At 45.2% G+C, this 18,396-nt stretch overlaps 1 protein-coding gene across 1 annotated transcript in view; it reads right to left on the reverse strand.

The window, feature by feature from the left end:
- LOC129701709 (glutamate receptor ionotropic, delta-2-like) overlaps positions 1 to 18,396 on the reverse strand; it is a 448,180-nt gene that overhangs the window by 398,047 nt on the left and 31,737 nt on the right. The window lies entirely within an intron of this gene.

Here is an 18,396-nt window from a genome sequence, read left to right on the forward strand (position 1 = left end):
CCAGTACGCCTGAAGACGAGAAGATGCAGTCAGTACTGGGACGTGTTTGACATGTGCCTTTATTAAAGACTCAGTAAAGTTACAGTGTGTCAGAGTTGACTCCTTTACATGGTGTCAGTAAGTTAAACGCACGCCTCCTGTTTATCGGGTTTTATTTGCTCCTAGTTTTACTAGTGTTTAATTCCCTATTTACCATGTCATTCTCATGCCGCAAGCCCTCTCCCCTTGTCTTTGACGCTGACATTGCGGAGCGATGGGCTACTTTCATGATGGACTACAACCATTTCATCAATATCGTGCACCAAAATGACCCTGATGCGGTCAAAGCCTCACTCCTGCTGAACCTTGCCGGTCCTGATGCTATGAAGCGTGCTCAGGCTTTCACTTACAATCCAGCGGTCCTGGATGACAACAACCAGGCCGTCGAGCCGGCGGATACTGCCAACGACCCGGTATGTCTCTTACGCAAGTTTGCGGAGATTTGTGACTTGCCCTCCGACCGTATATTGGAGCGGGCTAGATTCTTTACAAGGAAACAGCAGCCTGATGAACCTGTTGAATGTTTTATCGCTGACCTGCGCTACCTTGCTCAGCGGTGCCATTTCGAGACCATGCGTGATCAGCTCACCAGAGATATTTTGGTCACCGGCATGCTAGATCAGATGCTACGAGCAGAGCTGTTGCGGAGACCGGATCTCTCCCTGACTGAGGCTATGCATGCATGCCGAATAGCTGAGGTGGTTGCCCCGCTACATGGGCAGAGGGGATCTGACAATCGGGCTATTAATCTGACTGGTGTTGCTATGCCCCGTCGCAAGCAAGACAACGTTCGCCCTGCACCGCGGCTGACTTATGCCACTCGGGTCCCGCTTGTCAAGAAGTGCCCCAACTGCAATTATGTCCACTCTATGCAGTCGCAGTGCCCAGCATTTGGGAAAACTTGTAATTTCTGTAAGAAGATGAACCATTTCTCAGCTGCCTGTCGCTCCCGTGGGAACGTTCCTCCAGCTCCCAGACAAGTTTTAAACAACCTTCAACAAGTTGATAACGAATTCGGTTCCCAGTCTTCTGTCGACACTGCCCTCGACTCTGAGCCCAGTATTTCCATGGGAGATGCCAGTGTTTATTATCTCCTTCATAATCAATCTCGCCTCCCCGATCCTTCTGTGCTTGTCACTGTCAACAACAAGTCCTTCACTGCTAAGCTGGACACAGGGGGCGAATGTTATGTCAACATCCCTGTTCAGGAAGATAAGAAATAATGAGCTGTTAACTGCTGATCGCCCCATATTGCATGCTTATGGGGGAGAGGAGCTAAAACCTGTGGGGAGGGCCACCTTCCACTGTGTGCTGAAGAAATCTTCGCGTGACCTGTCGTTTTTCATTCTTGACTGCGACTGTGTGACTCTGTTGAGCAATCAGGCGTGTCAGGATCTCGAGCTGGTGTCCTTTGACCGTACTGTCCACGAAGTGCGGGTGATGCTGAATCCACTCTCTGAGTACCCTGACCTATTCGATGATGCTCTGGGTAAGCTGCCCCTTGTATACAAGATCGCAACTGACCCGTTGGTTGTACCAGTGGTCCGTGCTCCACACAGGGTGTCGTTTGCCATGAAGGGCAAGGTCGAAGCCATGCTGAAGAACATGGTTGATATGGGAGTGCTTGAAGCTGTTAGCGAACCCACCGACTGGGTCTCCACCATGGTCGCCATCATGAAGAAGGGCAAGAGCGAGATACGGGTGTGCATCAACCCCAAAGACTTAAATCTGGCAACAAGGCGCGCTCATTACCCCATGAGGACTGTAGAAGATGTTGCTGCCCAGGTCGGTCAGGCCACGGTGTTCTCTGTCCTTGACGCTAGGAGCTCATTCTGGCAAATACCTCTAGACAAACGCTCCTCAGACTTAACCACTTTTGGCACCCCCTTCGGAAGATTCAAATTTTTGCGGTTGCTGTTCGGCATCAACTCTGCTAGTGAAGTGTTTCAACGCTCCATGGAGAAACTGTTTGCTGGCCTGCCATGTGCCATTATCGTGGATGACATCCTGGTTTATGGGAAAGATAAAGTACCCTATGTTGGCCACATCTTCACAGCCCACGGGCTGAAACCTGATCCGCAGAAGACCAACGCTATCTCCGAGCTGCCTGCCCCGACCGACGTGACCAGCCTGCAGCGTTTCCTGGGCATGGTCAACTATTTGGGAAAGTTCATCCCCGACCTCAGCGAGTTGAGCGCACCCCTGAGGCAACTGACGAAAAAAGACATTGCCTGGTCCTGGTTTCCCCAACACCAGCAGGCTTTCAACCTTCTCAAAACAAACCTGATTAGCACACCAACTCTCAAGTTTTTCGATCTGCAAAGTCCAATTGTAGTTACGTGTGATGCTTCCCGCTTCGGACTCGGTGCTGCCTGCCTGCAACTCCATGATGACGGCTCGCTGCAGCCCATTTCTTATGCCTCGCATACCATGACAGACACTGAGCAGCGCTATGCACAAATCGAGAAGGAGCTTCTTGCGGTTGTATTCGCCTGCTCCATGTTCAAGGACTTACTTTTCGGTACCAGGTTCACCGTCGAGACGGATCATCAACCCTTGGTGACCATCCTCAATAAGCTTATCCACATCGCTCCAGCTAGACTCCAGCGCATGATGTTACAGCTCCAGCGGTTCGATTTCTGATCATGTACAAGAGGGGCACCGAGATGCATGTGGCCGACGCGCTGTCCCAGGGCCCCCGGTCCTCAGGTGACAGGCACCCCTACAAGCAGGAGGATCTGCAGGTACTAAATGTCAACTTTGTTACAAGCAGCTGCAGTGCCTGGTTGAGCACACCGCCAACGACCCCAACCTACAACAGCTCGCAGCTGTCATCCAGCGGGGGTGACCCAGCAGACGCACCTCACTGCCTGTGGGCGCCCACCCTTTCTTTCTGGTCCGCGACGAGCTTGTGCTCCGGGACGGCATCATCATCAAGGGTCACAAGGTGGTCGTCCCTGCCTCCCTATATGACTTGTACTACAACGCTGCCCACATGGGGCATCCCGGTGTCGATGCCACCGTCTCACATGCCCAAGAACAATACTATTGGCCCGGCATGGCCAAATACAATAAAGCCCGAGTAGCCTCCTGTCCTGATTGCAACACACTTGCCCCACATCAGCAGCGCCAGCCACTTCTGCAGCAGCCTGCGCCTGCCATGCCCTGGACCTCGCTGGCTGCTGACATATTTGAATGGCGAGGCAATCACTACCTGGTGTTGGTTGATTCATACTCCAACCGGTTCGAAGTGGATCTTCTCCCTGCTATCACCTCTGAAATGGTTATCAGCAAGCTGCGCAGACACTTTGCTACCTTCGGGTCCCCGGTCCGCTTGCAGGCCGACAACGGCCGTCAGTTCACCAGTGCAGAATTCCAGGCTTTCGCTGTGAAATGGAACTTCACTCACTATACCAGCAGCCCCAAATACCCACAGAGCAACGGCCTGGCCGAGCGAGCTGTCCGCAGTGCCAAGAATTTGCTCGAGCAGTCTCGTCTCTCCAATGGTGACTTCTACCTGGGTCTACTAAACCTTTGCAACACCTCACGGGACCCTACCATGCGATCCCCTGCCCAGCGTCTGATGTCCCGCATGCTTCGCCCACTGATGCTGATTGCCCAACAATCCCTGGTGTCCAAGGTCCTCCAGCCTGCCGCCATCCAGCAACGGATTGCTCACAAGCATGAGGTACAGCGCCGCTCCCACGACAAGTCCTGCCGCTCGCTCTCACCACTACTGCCTGGCCAGGTCGTCCGCATGCAGACAGCCACCGGATTCTCCCGACTTGCAACCGTTGTTGGTGTGGACGATTCCCCGAGATCTTACCTGGTGGACTTTGATGGAACTGTCTACCGCCGGAGCCGCCAGCACCTGTTGGCCGTTAATGAGCCTCAGCCTCCTTCTGCGGATCCCTACGCTCCTCCGTTGCGTTTCGAGCCTGTCATTACTAATTACCCCACAGCTCCCTGCATGCCCCGGTCAGTTCGCTTGCCGCGTTCTCCTCCCTCTGCACTTCCTGGTTTTGGGCAGATGATCTCCTCCCCTGCGCGTTCTCCTTCTCCTCCTTCTCCCCCGTCTCCTCCTCCTGGATCACCTGTGCCGGTTGGGTCACCTTCCGCATTCCCGGTTGGGTCTCCACCGACTTTCTCCTTCCCGGCTGCTACTGCTCCGCCTCCTCTTCTATCTGGTGGGGAGGGTGATGGTGCTATACGCACACGCTCGGGTCGGGTTGTCAAACCTCCTGTCTGTTACGGCGATTTTGTTTAAATTTGCATGCGTTGTATAATCACACTGCCACTGTTATAACTTCAATTTTAGATTTCTAAGTGAAAGGATGTAGATGGTTTATGCATGCAACCTATAATGTAGCTACCTCAATACCACTAACCACGCCCAGTCATTCAGGACGACAGATAGCACAATGGGCTAAGAGTTCGGCTGGCGACCGGAGGGTAGCCGGTTCAAATCCCGCTTGGAGTGCATACTGTCGTTGTGTCCTTGGGCAAGACACTTCACCCACCTTTGCCTGTAATGGAATGTTACGGCGGCAGGCGCGGGCACACCGCGACGCCCTGTGTCTCCCTTTCAAGGGAGATGCTAAAAATGCATTTCGTTGTCTCTGTACTGTACACTGACAATGACAATAAATTGAATCATTTCATTTCATTTCATTTCATTTCAATGTAACTGTGATATCTTCCCCTTGCTCCTCCCTTGGCTCCAGTACGCCTGAAGACTAGATGCAGTCAGTACTGGGACGTGTTTGACATGTGCCTTTATTAAAGACTCAGTAAAGTTACAGTGTGTCAGACTTGACTCCTTTACAGTCCCGACCAGAAATGGCACCCATCCTTTTTCCTCCAGAGATGCTGCCTGACCTGCTGAGTCAATTTGAGACGAGCAATTTGTGACTATCTGTGCAAAAGTTAATGTTCAGTATCAGAAAAGATTGTTTGGCAGTAACTATAAAACAACTAAAATCTTGCATTATCTGAATTGAACAAACTCCAAAATATTTTACCAACTTAGCAGATCAGATAAGTAAACCAGCTATACACCATGCCTTGTACTTCAGTGAGATCCTGTTACTGTTATGCAAATATTCTGGAGGACCAAGTAAAATTGAACACCAACTTCCTGAATATACACACAAAATGCTGGAGTAACTCAGCGGGTCAGGCAGCATCTCTTGTGAGAAGCAATAGGTGTTGTTTCGGGTCAAAACCCTTCTTCGGGTCGAAACGATCCCCGAGTCTGCGCTTGGTCTCGCTGATGTATAGGAGTCCACATCTGGAACACGGACTAGTTTTCCGACTAGTTTAATGTCCTCCTGATTAATCTTACTGATTGTATGTCTCCTTGCCACCTTCCTCACAGCCAACAATGAACCATTCTACATTTCCTTGATCATCGTCTGCTTTGATCTGTCGTTTGCACACCTTACACTTCCGTATTACTCTCCCTCTCCATCGACTCTCAGTCTGAAGAAGGGCCTTGACCCAAAACATCACCGAATTCCTTCTCTTCAGAGATGCTGCCACTTTGAGTTACTCCAGCATTTTGTGTCTATCTTTGGTGTAAACCAGCATTGACAGTTCCTTACTACCAACTTCCTGAATTTTGGTTTAACTGAACATGTCCAGTTACCAGATGTTAGTTTTCAGCTTACACTTCAATAACAACAGTGCTGTTGGTCTGACTATTATTTATACCATTCAACCCAAACCAATATATTGCGCAGTTGCACAGAGAATTGTTTCATTCCTCTTTGATTTATAATGTGACCAGTTGACATATTGCCCGTAGAAGAAGCAGAAATTAGATTATACTGGAAGCATTGGTCATCTTTTCTCTTTAATGTTTGAATGAAAGCAACTATGTTCATTAAACAATAAGCCTTCAAGCGCAAAGGATGCTTGTAACTTTTAACTGCAATTTTTTTTCTCCCCAATTGTCTTTTTATAGAGAAAATTAAAACAAAGGCTGAGATATCTTTGTCTAAGACTTAGATTGCACAATGAGGTTTATGTCACAGCATTAAAAATTAAAAAAAACGGATCCATTCTAAGGTGAAAAACAAATATGACCATTTCCCAGTCACTTCCCATCACTCTGTAAATTCTACCCAACCTGTCTCTCTCCGACAGGCCTAAAGACATTAGCCACGCACCCAATGATTAATAAGTGTTCGACACGGACTTGTAGGGCCGAGATGGCCTGTTTCCGTGCTGTAATTGTTATATGGACATAATTCCCCATTCTTTTGTTGCATTGTCCAAGGATTGACCGATCCATTCATGAATCAGGCAATAAAACTTAAATTCTTGAAGTAATGTTCCAACCCAATATATTGCCTGTCCAATTCCACCAAATGCCAGCCTGGGTTCCAAAAAGGTAAGACCCAGATTTATCTTATTTGCTGTATGATCAGAGTCCCCATCATCCCTGACAACTCCCTCCCCTTGCTCAGAACTGAACATCAGCCAGACCTGCTGAATCTTTCCAGAAATGGTTATTTTATTCAGATTCCCAGGTCTCCACTCCCAGATTACTGTGGCTGCAACATACAAGCCTTTTCCATGAACTTCCCTCTATAAGTTACATAATTAACCCATGTGATAACTCTTTCAGGGAGCCTTATAATGCATCTTGCCATATACCCCGAACACTTCTGAGTATGAACCCAATCCCAGACTCAACCATGAAAGTTCCAACATGGTCTCTCCACATGACCGATAGCCCAAACCTGTACCATTCCTGCTGAATATCTCTCCGGTGCCGAGACCAAAAGTATGATTTACTTATTTTCTTTTAGAACATAGAACAGTACAGCACAGGGATGGGCCCTCCCGCCCACAATGTTTGTGCCGAACATGAAGCCTAATTAAACTAATCTTAACTCCCTTACACGATTCATTTCCTTCTTTTCCCTTCACTTCCATGTGCCTATCTAGATGCCTCTTAAACACCATTATCATATCTACCTACAACAACCACTCTTGACAATGCATTGCAGGCCTCCACCACTCTGTGGAAACAACTTGCCCTGCACATCTTTATCACTCCTCCTCGTACCTTATAGCTATTCCCTCTAGTGCGGGACATTCCCACCCTGGGAAAAATGTTCTGACTGTCTACCCCATCTATGCCTTTTGTGCACATGGCAATGATAGACTATGTTTATGCAAAAGGAAGGTCTTTCAGTAAAAATGAACAGATCCCAATCTATACAATTGTGCAGCAGAGAAAAGATCTCAAGAGATTTGTCATCATGTATTCTGAATTTGTAGGCCCTAAGTTTTTTTGAGCAGGCAAGTGATTTAGTGATTAATTCAGAATTTAAACTATTTTTTGCAATTATTCCATTCATAGATTCCTGGAGGGAATCAGAGGCATAGAAACAAGTCATTTGTCCCACTTCATCCTTGCCCACCATTATTAATCCCAGTTAGTACTCTTAATTTAGAGTTCAGAGATACAGAATGGAAACAGGCCCTTCAGTCCACGCCGACCATCGATCACCCATTCAAATGTGTCTATGTTAACCCACTTTCTCACCCACCCTACACATTAAATTAAATTTTAAATAGGCCAATTAACCCACAAATCATTTGGAGAGCTCCCCCTCCCCTCACCCCACTCAGCATTAACACCACAGTCACATCTACAGAGTCTTTTAAGTCCCTGGGAAGCATCATCTCCAAGGACCTTAAATGGGGGGCTACCATCGACTCCACAGTCATAAAGGCACAGTTCCCTGCTGTACTCACTCTATACTCATGACTGCATAGCCAGGCATAGTGCAAACTCCATCATCAAGTTTGCTGATGACACCACTGTTGTGGGACGAATCACTGATGGTGATGAGTCAGAGTATAGAAGTGAGATCGACCGATTGACCAAATGGTGCAAGGACAAGAACCTGGCTCTCAACACCAGCAAAACCAAAGAACTGATTGTGGACTTTGGAAGGGGTAGGATAGGGACCCACAATCCAGTTTATATCAACGAGACGATGGTGGAAAGGGTCAAGAACTTCAAAGTCCTGGGCGTGCATATTTCCGAAGATCTTTCCTGGTCCCAGCACACTGATGCAATCAGCGCCTCTACTTCCTGAGAAGATTACGGAGAGTCGGTATGTCAAGGAGGACCCTCTCGAACTTCTACAGGTGCACAGTAGAGAGCATGCTGACTGGTTGCATCATGGCTTCCTTCGGTAACTTGAACGTCCGGGATCGGAAAAGATTGCCCAGAAAATTGTGACCACTGCCCAGTCCATCATCGGCTCTGGCCTCCCCACCATCGAAGGGATTGAAGGAGCAGTCGCTGCCTCAAAAAAACTGCCAACATCATCAAAGACCCACACCATCCTGGCCACACACTCATCCCTCCGTTGCCATCGGGAAGAAGGTACAGGAGCTTGAAATCTGGAAAAACCAGGTTCAGGAACAGCTACTTCCCCACAGCCATCAGGCTGTAAAACTCACCATCAAACAAACTCTGAACAATAACAGCCTATTGCACTTTATCTGTTTACAGCAAGCAAGAATTTCATTGTTTCTATATGGGACACATGACAATAAAACTCTCTTGACTTGACTCTTGTACTTCGTGCAGCAGCTGAGGAAGCACAATTTGCCTCAAGCAATGATGGTCCAATTCTACACGACCATTATAGAGTCTGTCCTCACCTTCTCCATCATGGTCTGGTTTGGTTCAGCCACCAAGCACGTCATCCGGAGGCTGCAGCAAATCGTCCGATCAGCTGAGAAGGTTGTTGGCTACAACCTTCCCCCCATTGACGAACTGTACACTGCAAAGGCCAGGAAGCGAGCAAGGAAAATCATCTCTGACCCCTTTTACCCTGGCCACAATCTCTTTGAATCACTTCCCTCTGGAAGGCGACTCCGGACTGTCAAAGCTGCCACAGCCAGACATTAAAACAGCTTTTTTTTCCATGCGTAGTAGCTCTACTCAATAACCAAAAATCTGTAGCCTCCTTTTGTTCTGGTATTTTATTTAATTCACATGTTTAATCAATAATGTTTTATTATTAATGTTTAATGTTTTATGTGTCATTCTTAACTGTCACTGTATGTTGTTGTCACTTGCGGGCAGAGCACCAAGGCAAATTCCTTGATTGTGAATACTTGGCCAATAAACTTATTCATTCATTCATATGTCAGGAAACTAGCGCGCCTGGAGGAAACCCATGCTGTCACAGGGAGAACGTACAAACTCCACTCAAATGGCAACCAAGGTCAGGATTCAACTTTGATCTCTGGCACTGTGGGGCAGTAGATCGAACAGCTGTGCTGCCCACTTGGTTCATAACTCTCCATACCTCAGCAATTCAATTATTTGTCGAGATACTTCCTATGTATTATAACGCAGCTGCCTCCACAACTCATTCCACCCATTCTGTCAATGAAAATGTTCTCTCACAGGTTCCCTTAAACCTCTTACCACTCAGGCTAAACGTATGACCTCTACTTGTAATACTAATTGCTTAAAAATAGCTTCATATACACACCGATGCGTAATCCATAAGCAAACACCTTTCTGCAATACAATGGTGGTGGTGCTGCCCTGTTCATTCCTATCTCAGACCGTATATTCATTGAGAAATTTTATTCCATGCAAACAAATTGGAATACATTTTCTTTTTGGCTCAGTGGCAGTCAGATTACCAATTAAAAAAATAAAATATTACAGATGCTGAAAATCTGAATAAAACAAAAATTGCTGGTAATATTTAGCAGGTCAGATGGCAGATGCTTCTCGTCAATGAATGTTTCACCAGAACTTAATTATTCGTTCCAATATATTAAAAATGTCCACTTACGTTCTAAAATATGTAATGGATTATTTTGCCATGACTATGGAGATAGGGCTTAACATATCAGGAAATCCTTTTAACCTTTATTTTAATGTTTTTGGTTATCTTAAATCGATATGCCCTAGTTGCTAAATCACAAACTAATGGAAGAAATTTTCCTGACTACATCATCAAACCCTTTCATAGTTTTGAACACCTCAGTTAAATCTCTTAAATCTTTGTTCTATAATTAACTCAGATAATTGTTCTATTCATATGCCTTATCTCCCAATCCCCATTTTCAAAGTGTCTCTTTTGTACTCTCTCCTGAATTAAGGCACCAAAAGTTATTCAGTTGTAAATTGTGGGGGTTTTTTTCCTACTTACTCCTATAACAGATGTCCCAATCATTGACCTTTGTGTCAGGATCAGATCCACATGCCAAAAACAACTGATCTCTGCTCGTAATTTCCAAGCAACTTTTAGAATGCTCAAATGATACGTTAGGGAAGAAATAAATTGGGAGCCCAGATTTATTTTGGGTCACCAGAACTGATGAAATAGAAACTGCTGTAGGCCACATGACACTTCAATCTTGCTCACGCATTCATTCAGATATTGGTTGACCTGAGCTTCAGTCATTTGCTCAACTGATCCCCAATCCAGAGATTCCTCTATGTCTAAATGTTTACCCATCGTAGCCTTATATACATTTGATACACTCAAATACACTTGACCGACTTGGCAAATGAAATTCCTCGTATGTTGATTGTGATTGAATTGTTGGAGGTAGAAATTCCCGAAACTTTACAATTCACCACGTAAAAGACGTCTCAATGTATGGCTGCCCCACATCCTGAAATTATGTTCTCTTGTTCAAACCATCCAGTGAAGGACACAGTCCCTCTCTTCATCTACCCTGTCAATCCCATCTGGAATCATGATGTTTCATTGTGAGTGATTCATTATTCTAAACTACACGATGTGAATCATCAGTTTATTACAAAGGTTCCTTACTCCAGGAGTCAATCTAGTGAATCAACACTGCACAGACACAAAGGCAAGTATATATTTTTAGCTACTGTGAAGAAAAATGCACATTATGCTCTAAATATATTCTAACCTTTTCCCCCATGCAACCTTATCAATGTTTCTTTATGTGACAACTTTCCTGCGTAATAAAGACCAAAATAACACTGTTCTTCCAAACCTATCCTCTATGAACATGCATCACTGTAGCACTTTTGCATACTACTAAATCTGGCTCCACTAACTGTAACAGAATCAAATGAATAAAGTTACCAACAATTCACACAGAATATATTTTAAGTTTTGGGTGCATTTATGCCGCTCCATATTTAGCCTCCATCAATAAAACATGCCATTGATAATGACTGTGTTCTCCCCTGGCAGAATGAACTGGACAATTTACATCCCACTGTGCTCCCAGGCCTATTGTTCTTTTCCGTTATAATAACGGTTTATTTCTGCCTGTGACATTCGCCACCAACTGTACCAATGACTCCAAAGCCAGACGGTCTTCCATCTGCCATAACCAGAAGAATGTTTAAAATCTTTAAGCTCTTTGCTTTCTATTATTCAAATACCATTGCCATTGTTAACAGACTGCACTGACTCTCATTGCAATCTAACACCAAAAGGTCTCAAACATGTGCTTAAAATAACACATAACCTTTTTAATGTATGCACCTGTAACTATATTTTTTCCTGAAACAATACTTTCATCCTAGTTCCACACTTTCTCTCAGGTAAGCCCCTTGCTCTAGAATATTTTGCTTTTGTATCTTCCCCCCCCTTGAAATTAATTATTTTGATCAAATGTTTGGTCACTCTTCCTAATATCTCTCTCTTTGGTTTATCATCTGTGCCTTTGCGAAAATCTTTCAGATAGTGAAATACATAAAGATTTATATATTCAACCAGATATAAAGTTTGGTCTTTTGCATCTCCTGTAACTGCCTTCCACCAATTAGTTCCTCTCTGTCCAAACTTAGCAAAAGCAGGAAAAAAATGCATAAAAAGTCAATTAACACAATGCTTGTAACATCTCTAATATCACCATCTCTTCTGCACTGCAAGCTTTTTTTCTTCCTGCAATTTTCTCAATAGTCACATCATAAATATGAATATACTTATCAGGTCACTGGGGAAGACAGAATGCTAAAGATGCCTTGTATTTAATAATGCCGGAGGGTAATGAAAAAGATTGGTCTACCTCTGCATGAACACCTGCACAATGAACAAGTATTTTGAATACTACCAGCTAATTGATGCATTCAGCTGCAGTCTAAAACTGCTGTGAAGGGCAAATTCTCACAAGCACTTTAGAACACAGGTGTATAAACACAAATCTGAATCCTTCACAATCAAACTTGAGAGAATAGAACAGAAATCTCTGAATAATGAACACCAGTTCTAACTGAAGGAAAGAGATACATCAACTTGACAACTATAGCAGATCTGTTGCCATGTTTAAGTTTGTGTAGTTTTTGTTATTTTTTGTTTGGGTGTGTGTGTGTGTGTGTGTGTGTGTGTGTGTGTGTGTGTGTGTGTGTGTGTGTGTGTGTGTGTGTGTGTGTGTGTGTGTGTGTGTGTGTGTGTGTGTGTGTTGTGTGTGTGGGGGGTGGGAGGGAGGGGGTAACTTTTAATCTCTCCCTGCATGGGAGACCCGACCTTTTCTTTGTCGGGTCTCCGTTGTCGTTGGGGCTGCAACGAGGAGCAGCCTCCAACAGGAGAAGACCGGGGGCTCTGGTGCCGACGACTCACCTCACCGTCGCGGAGCTGGCCGAGTCCAGAGCGGGTGGTGCGGTGGTGGAGTGCTGCTGCTGCTGCGGCCCGACCTCCGTAGATTCGGAGGCTGCAACTGCGGGTCTGGCGGACGGCGGCACCGGGAGCCCGCGGGTCCCTGGAGGGAGACCGCTTTTCAGGGCTCCCGCAACGGCGACTTCTCCCGCCCCAGTTGCGGGGTTGAAGAGCTCCTGGAGCGGGGCCTTACAGCACCGCCCCGCGCCGCTTGGAATGGCCGCGGGACTCTGCGAGCGCCCGCCGGGGGCTCCAACATCAAGAACCCGGTGTGCGACCTTGCATCACCCGGCGCGGCTTTAATGGCCGCAGGATAATAGCCACCGCCAGCCGCGGGCTTTGACTTTGACTCTGACATCGGGGGGGGGGGAGAGTGCAGTGGAGAGATAAGTTTTTTTGGCCCTTCCATCACAGCGATGTGATGGATGTTTATGTAAATTATGTTGTGTCTTGAGTCTATTTGTTTGTAATGTATGGCTGCAGAAACAGCATTTCGTTTGGACCTCAAGGGGTCCAAATGACAATTAAATTGAATCTGAATCTGAATTTGAACGAACATTGTCCTCCATTGTCAGAGTGAGGCTAAACACAAATTGGAGAAACAGCATCTCATACATCGCTTGGGCAGCTTACAACCCAGTGGTATGAATATTCATTTCTCTAAATTCAAGTAAACCCGGCATTCCCTCTCTCTCTCTCTCTCTCTCTCTCTCTCTCTCTATCCCTCCCCCACCAAAGTCACACCAGCTTCTCGTTTTCACCCAACAAAGAGCTAACAATTACCTATTTCCTTTATCATCGTTATATTTTTGAATATTCTTAATTCATTGTTCTTTATCTCTCAATATCATCGTCTATATTTCTTGTTTCCCTTATAACCTAACTAGTCTGAAGAAGGATCTCGACCCGTAACATCACTCATTCCTTCTCTCCAGACATGCTGCCGGTCCTACTGAGTTGCTCCTGCTTTTCGTGTCTATTTTTGAACAAACAATGAGACAGATCTCTTGTCTACATATTGGTGCCTGCCTGCCATGGGTTACTCCACAGGTTGTGAACCCAGGTTGGACCCAGGCATTCGTTTCCACTGGGAACCCAGCTCAGACTACCTTAGCCTGGGGACATGGAGCCATGGGCCACACCAATTGCTGGCAGCAGGCCGTGGAACCGTGAGATAAGCCTAGAGAGGGAAGCCACCAGGCTCAGCCCCTGCTCATGCCAGAGGACTGGAAATCTGTAGAGGAGGGTGGAGGGAGTCAACGGATGCAAGAACAAAGGGCCGGTAAGATGAACAGGGGAGTTTACCTACCGTGCCCTCAAGGTCGGCTGCAGGAAGGGCCACCGGAGGTCAAAGGCTGAATGGTGGCCTGTCGAGGAGAGGGACAACAGTTCGAGGGATGATCTGGAAGGAGGTGATGGCTGCAATGGGTCATTATGGCGAGCTTTATTTTGGACATCGAAAATGGCACCAAAATATTTAGAATATTGTGTTCAGTTCTGGGCACCATGTTATATAAAAGATATTGTCAAGCTTCAAAGGGTTCAGAAAAGATTTACAAGGATGTTGCCAGGACTAGAGGATGTGAGCTAGAGGGAGATGTTGAGTAGGCTGGGTCTCTATTCCATGTAGCCCAGGAGGATAAGGAGTGATCTTATAGAGGTGTACAACATCATGGGAGGAATAGATCAGGTAGATGCACAGTCTTTAGGCCAGAGTAGGGGAATCAAGGACTAGAGGACACAGGCTCAAGGTGAAGGGGAAAAGATTTAACAGTAATCCAAGCAGTAACTTTTTCACACAAACGGTGGTAGGTGTATGGAACAAACTGCCAGAGGAGGTAGTTGAGGCTGAGACTATCCCATCACTTAAGAAACAGTTAGTCAGGTACATGGATAGGACAGGCTTGGAGGGATATGGACCAAGTGCAGGCAAGTGGGACTAGTGTAGCTGGGACATAGTTGGAACAAAAGCACACTGAATAGCCACCAAGTGATCACAGGAGTGGAAGGCAACCTCATCTCCATTACACAGCTACATCTCTTCACCAGATAAAAGCTGTCCAGGGTCTGACCTCCCCAGAGGTGCATGGGTGGTTCAACAGACTTTGTACTGGTGTTGGGCGTTTCAATGCCAGCATGTGGAGATGGGGACTCTGCCAGAACCCAGCCTGTTAATGCGGAGCAAAACACCAGACAACCCCTCTCCAATCACCACTTCACCCCCAAATTCCCCACACCCTCCGTGCTGCACAACATCACTTTTCCATCATCAACAACAAAAATAGAGGTGGTGGTGAGGCTTTTCAGAAGACAGAAAAGCCGGAAATCTCCAGGACCGGACAATGTTTTCCCCTCTGCTCTCAAGCTCTGTGCCAAACAACTGGCACCGGTCTACACAGACATTTTTAACCAGTCCCTGCAAACCTGTAATGTCCCTGCCTGCTTCAAAGTCTCCACTATTGTCCCTATACCCAGAAAGGCAAGGAATACTAGTCTTAATGACTACAGGCCTGCCGCACTGACCTCTGTTGTCATGAAGACCCTTGAAAGGCTTGTGTTGGCCAAGCTGAAAAATAACACGAACCCCCTGCTGGACTCTCTGCAGTTTGCATATCGGGCCAATAGATCTGTGGATGACGCAGTCAACCTGGGCCTGCACTTCATCCTCCAACACCTAGACTGCCAGGGGACCTATGCAAGGGTTTTGTTTGTTAATTTTAGCTCTGGATTCAACACCATTGTGCCAGAGCTACTTCACTCCAAACTTTCCGAGTTGACTGTGCCTGAACCATCTGTCAGTGGACCACCAGCTTCCTGACAGACAGGAAACAGCATGTGAGGCTGGGAAAGCACATCTCAGACCCGCAAACCCTCAGCATAGGCAGCACCGCAAGGCTGCATACTCTCCCCTCTCCTCTTCTCTCTCTCTCTACACCAATGACTGCACCTCCACTGACTCCTCTGTCAAGCTTCTCAAGTTTGCGGACAACACAATCCTGATTGGACTGATCCAGGATGAGGAGGAATCTGCCAACAGACAGGAAGTGTCACAGCAGGCAACCTGGAGCTCAATGCTCGAGACAGTGGAATTGATTGTAGACTTTACAAGAGCTCCCCCTCCCCTCACCCCACTCAATATCAACAACACCACAGTCACACCTGTGGGGTATTTTAAGTTCCTGGGAACCATCATCTCCAAGGACCTTAAGTGGGGGGGGGGGGGCCTATAGGGGCTATTCTATACGGCCATCGTAGAGACCATCCTCGCCTTCTCCATCATGGTCTGGTTTGGCTCAGCCTCCAAGCACATAGCCCTGAGGCTGCAGCGAATCGTCCGATCAGCTGAGAAGTTTATTGGCTGCAACCTTCTCACCATTGACAAATTTACACTGCAAGGGCCAGGAAGCGAGTGGGTAAGATCATCCCTGACCCATCTCACCCTGGACACAAACTCTTGGAATCACTTCCCTCTGGAAGGCGACTATGGACTGCCAAAGCTGCCACAGCCAGATATAAAAATAGCTTTCTTCCACGAGTAGTAGCTCTACTCAATAACCAAAAATCTGTAGCCTCCTTTTGCTCTGGTATTTTATTTAATTCACATGTTTAATCAATAATAAATCAATTTAATGCTGATAAATGTGAGGTTCTACACCTTGGCAGGACAAATCAAAATAGGACGTACATGGTAAATGGTAGGGAATTGAAGAATACAGTTGAACAGAGGGATCTGGGTATAACCGTGCATAGTTCCTTGAAGGTGGAATCTCATATAGATAGGGTGGTAAAGAAAGCTTTTGGTATGTTAGCCTTTATAAATCAGATCATTGAGTATAGAAGCTGGGATGTAATGTTAAAATTGTACAAGGCATTGGTGAGACCAAATCTGGAGTATGGTGTACAATTTTAGTCGCCCAATTATAGGAAGGATGTCAACAAAATAGAGAGAGTACAGAGGAGATTTACTAGAATGTTGCCTGGGTTTCAACAACTAAGTTACAGAGATAGGTTGAATAAGTTAGGTCTTTATTCTCTGGAGCGCAGAAGGTTAAGGGGGGACCTGATAGAGGTCTTTAAAATGATGAGAGGGATAGACAGAGTTGATGTGGACAAGCTTTTCCCTTTGAGAATAGGGAAGATTCAAACAAGAGGACATGACTTCAGAATTAAGGGACAGAAGTTTAGGGGTAATATGAGGGGGAACTTCTTTACTCAGAGAGTGGTAGCGGTGTGGAATGAGCTTCCAGTGGAAGTGGTGGAGGCAGGTTCATTGGTATCATTTAAAAATAAATTGGATAGGCATATGGATGAGAAGGGAATGGAGGGTTATGGTATGAGTGCAGGCAGGTGGGACTAAGGGGAAAAAAAATTTGTTCGGCACGGACTTGTAGGGCCGAGATGGCCTGTTTCCGTGCTGTAATTGTTATATGGTTAATAATGTTTTATTATTAATGTTTAATGTTTTATGTATCATTCTTAACTGTCACTGTATGTCAAGTTGTTACTTGCGGGCGAAGCACCAAGGCAAATTCCTTGTATGTGAATACTTGGCTAATATACTTATTCATTTATTTTATTTTATTTTATTTTATTATTTATTTCGAACAGAATAAAAGAATAAAAATCAAGTGTGAAACAGCATACAAAAAACCAAGCAAGAATATTTATAAAGTGTCATAAACTATATCTATAAATAAATGAAATTGTATGTGTCCGAAAAGGAGCAGGAAGAAGCCAGAGCTTATTAATTCCCACCCCTTATTCAACTGCTTATAATTATCTTATACAAATTTAGCAACTATATGTACACCATATGTACACCAGCCACTATATGTACACCAAATTATTTACATTTATACACTAATCAAATATTTACAAAGCCATACAAAAAAGAAAAAAAAAGAAAAGAAAAAACCCTCATATACTATACAGTATCTTAGTCATATATACAACCCATCACTCTATAATCACCCTTCCCAATACAATCAGTATAACAAATATCCCACTCACAATCACCTATCCTCATCCCAATATCCTTTTAAACAAGTGTTTTTGTACATCTTTTTAAACTGAATTATGCTTGTGCTAAGTTTTATCTCCTGTTCCAGACCATTCCACAAATTCACACCACAGATTGCTATACACATACTTTTAAGAGTTGTTCTGACATTGAGTTTCTTTTAATTATGTTCCCCTCTCAAATTATACCCACCTTATCTTTCCATAAACAGTTTTTGTATATTTCTTGGAAGTAAATTATTTCTTGCTTTGTACATGATTTGCGCAGTCTTAAATTTAACCAGATCAGTGAACTTCAGTGTATGTGACTTTAAGAATAATTAATTGATATGTTCAAGATATCCAACGTTATTGATAAATCTTATTGCTCTTTTTTGTAATGTTCATAACGGCTATAGGTTGGTTTTGTAGGTGTTACCCCATATCTCCACACAGCAACTCAGATATGGCAATATGAGTGTATTACACAGAGCATGTAATGATTTGTGGTCCAGAATGTGTCTTGATTTTCCCAATATTGCTATAGACTTTGCCAGTTTTGCTTTGACGTGGTTTATATGTGGTTTCCAGCAGATTTTGTGGTCTAAGATCACACCAAGAAATTTATTTTCATATACTCTTTCTGTACTTATGTTATCTATTTTCCCAATTGTACTTGAGGGTTTATTTTATGTTTTCCAAATAGCATAATCTTTGT

This window comes from Leucoraja erinacea, chromosome 11 (genome assembly GCF_028641065.1).
Source record: "Leucoraja erinacea ecotype New England chromosome 11, Leri_hhj_1, whole genome shotgun sequence".
Lineage (NCBI taxonomy): Eukaryota > Metazoa > Chordata > Chondrichthyes > Rajiformes > Rajidae > Leucoraja > Leucoraja erinaceus.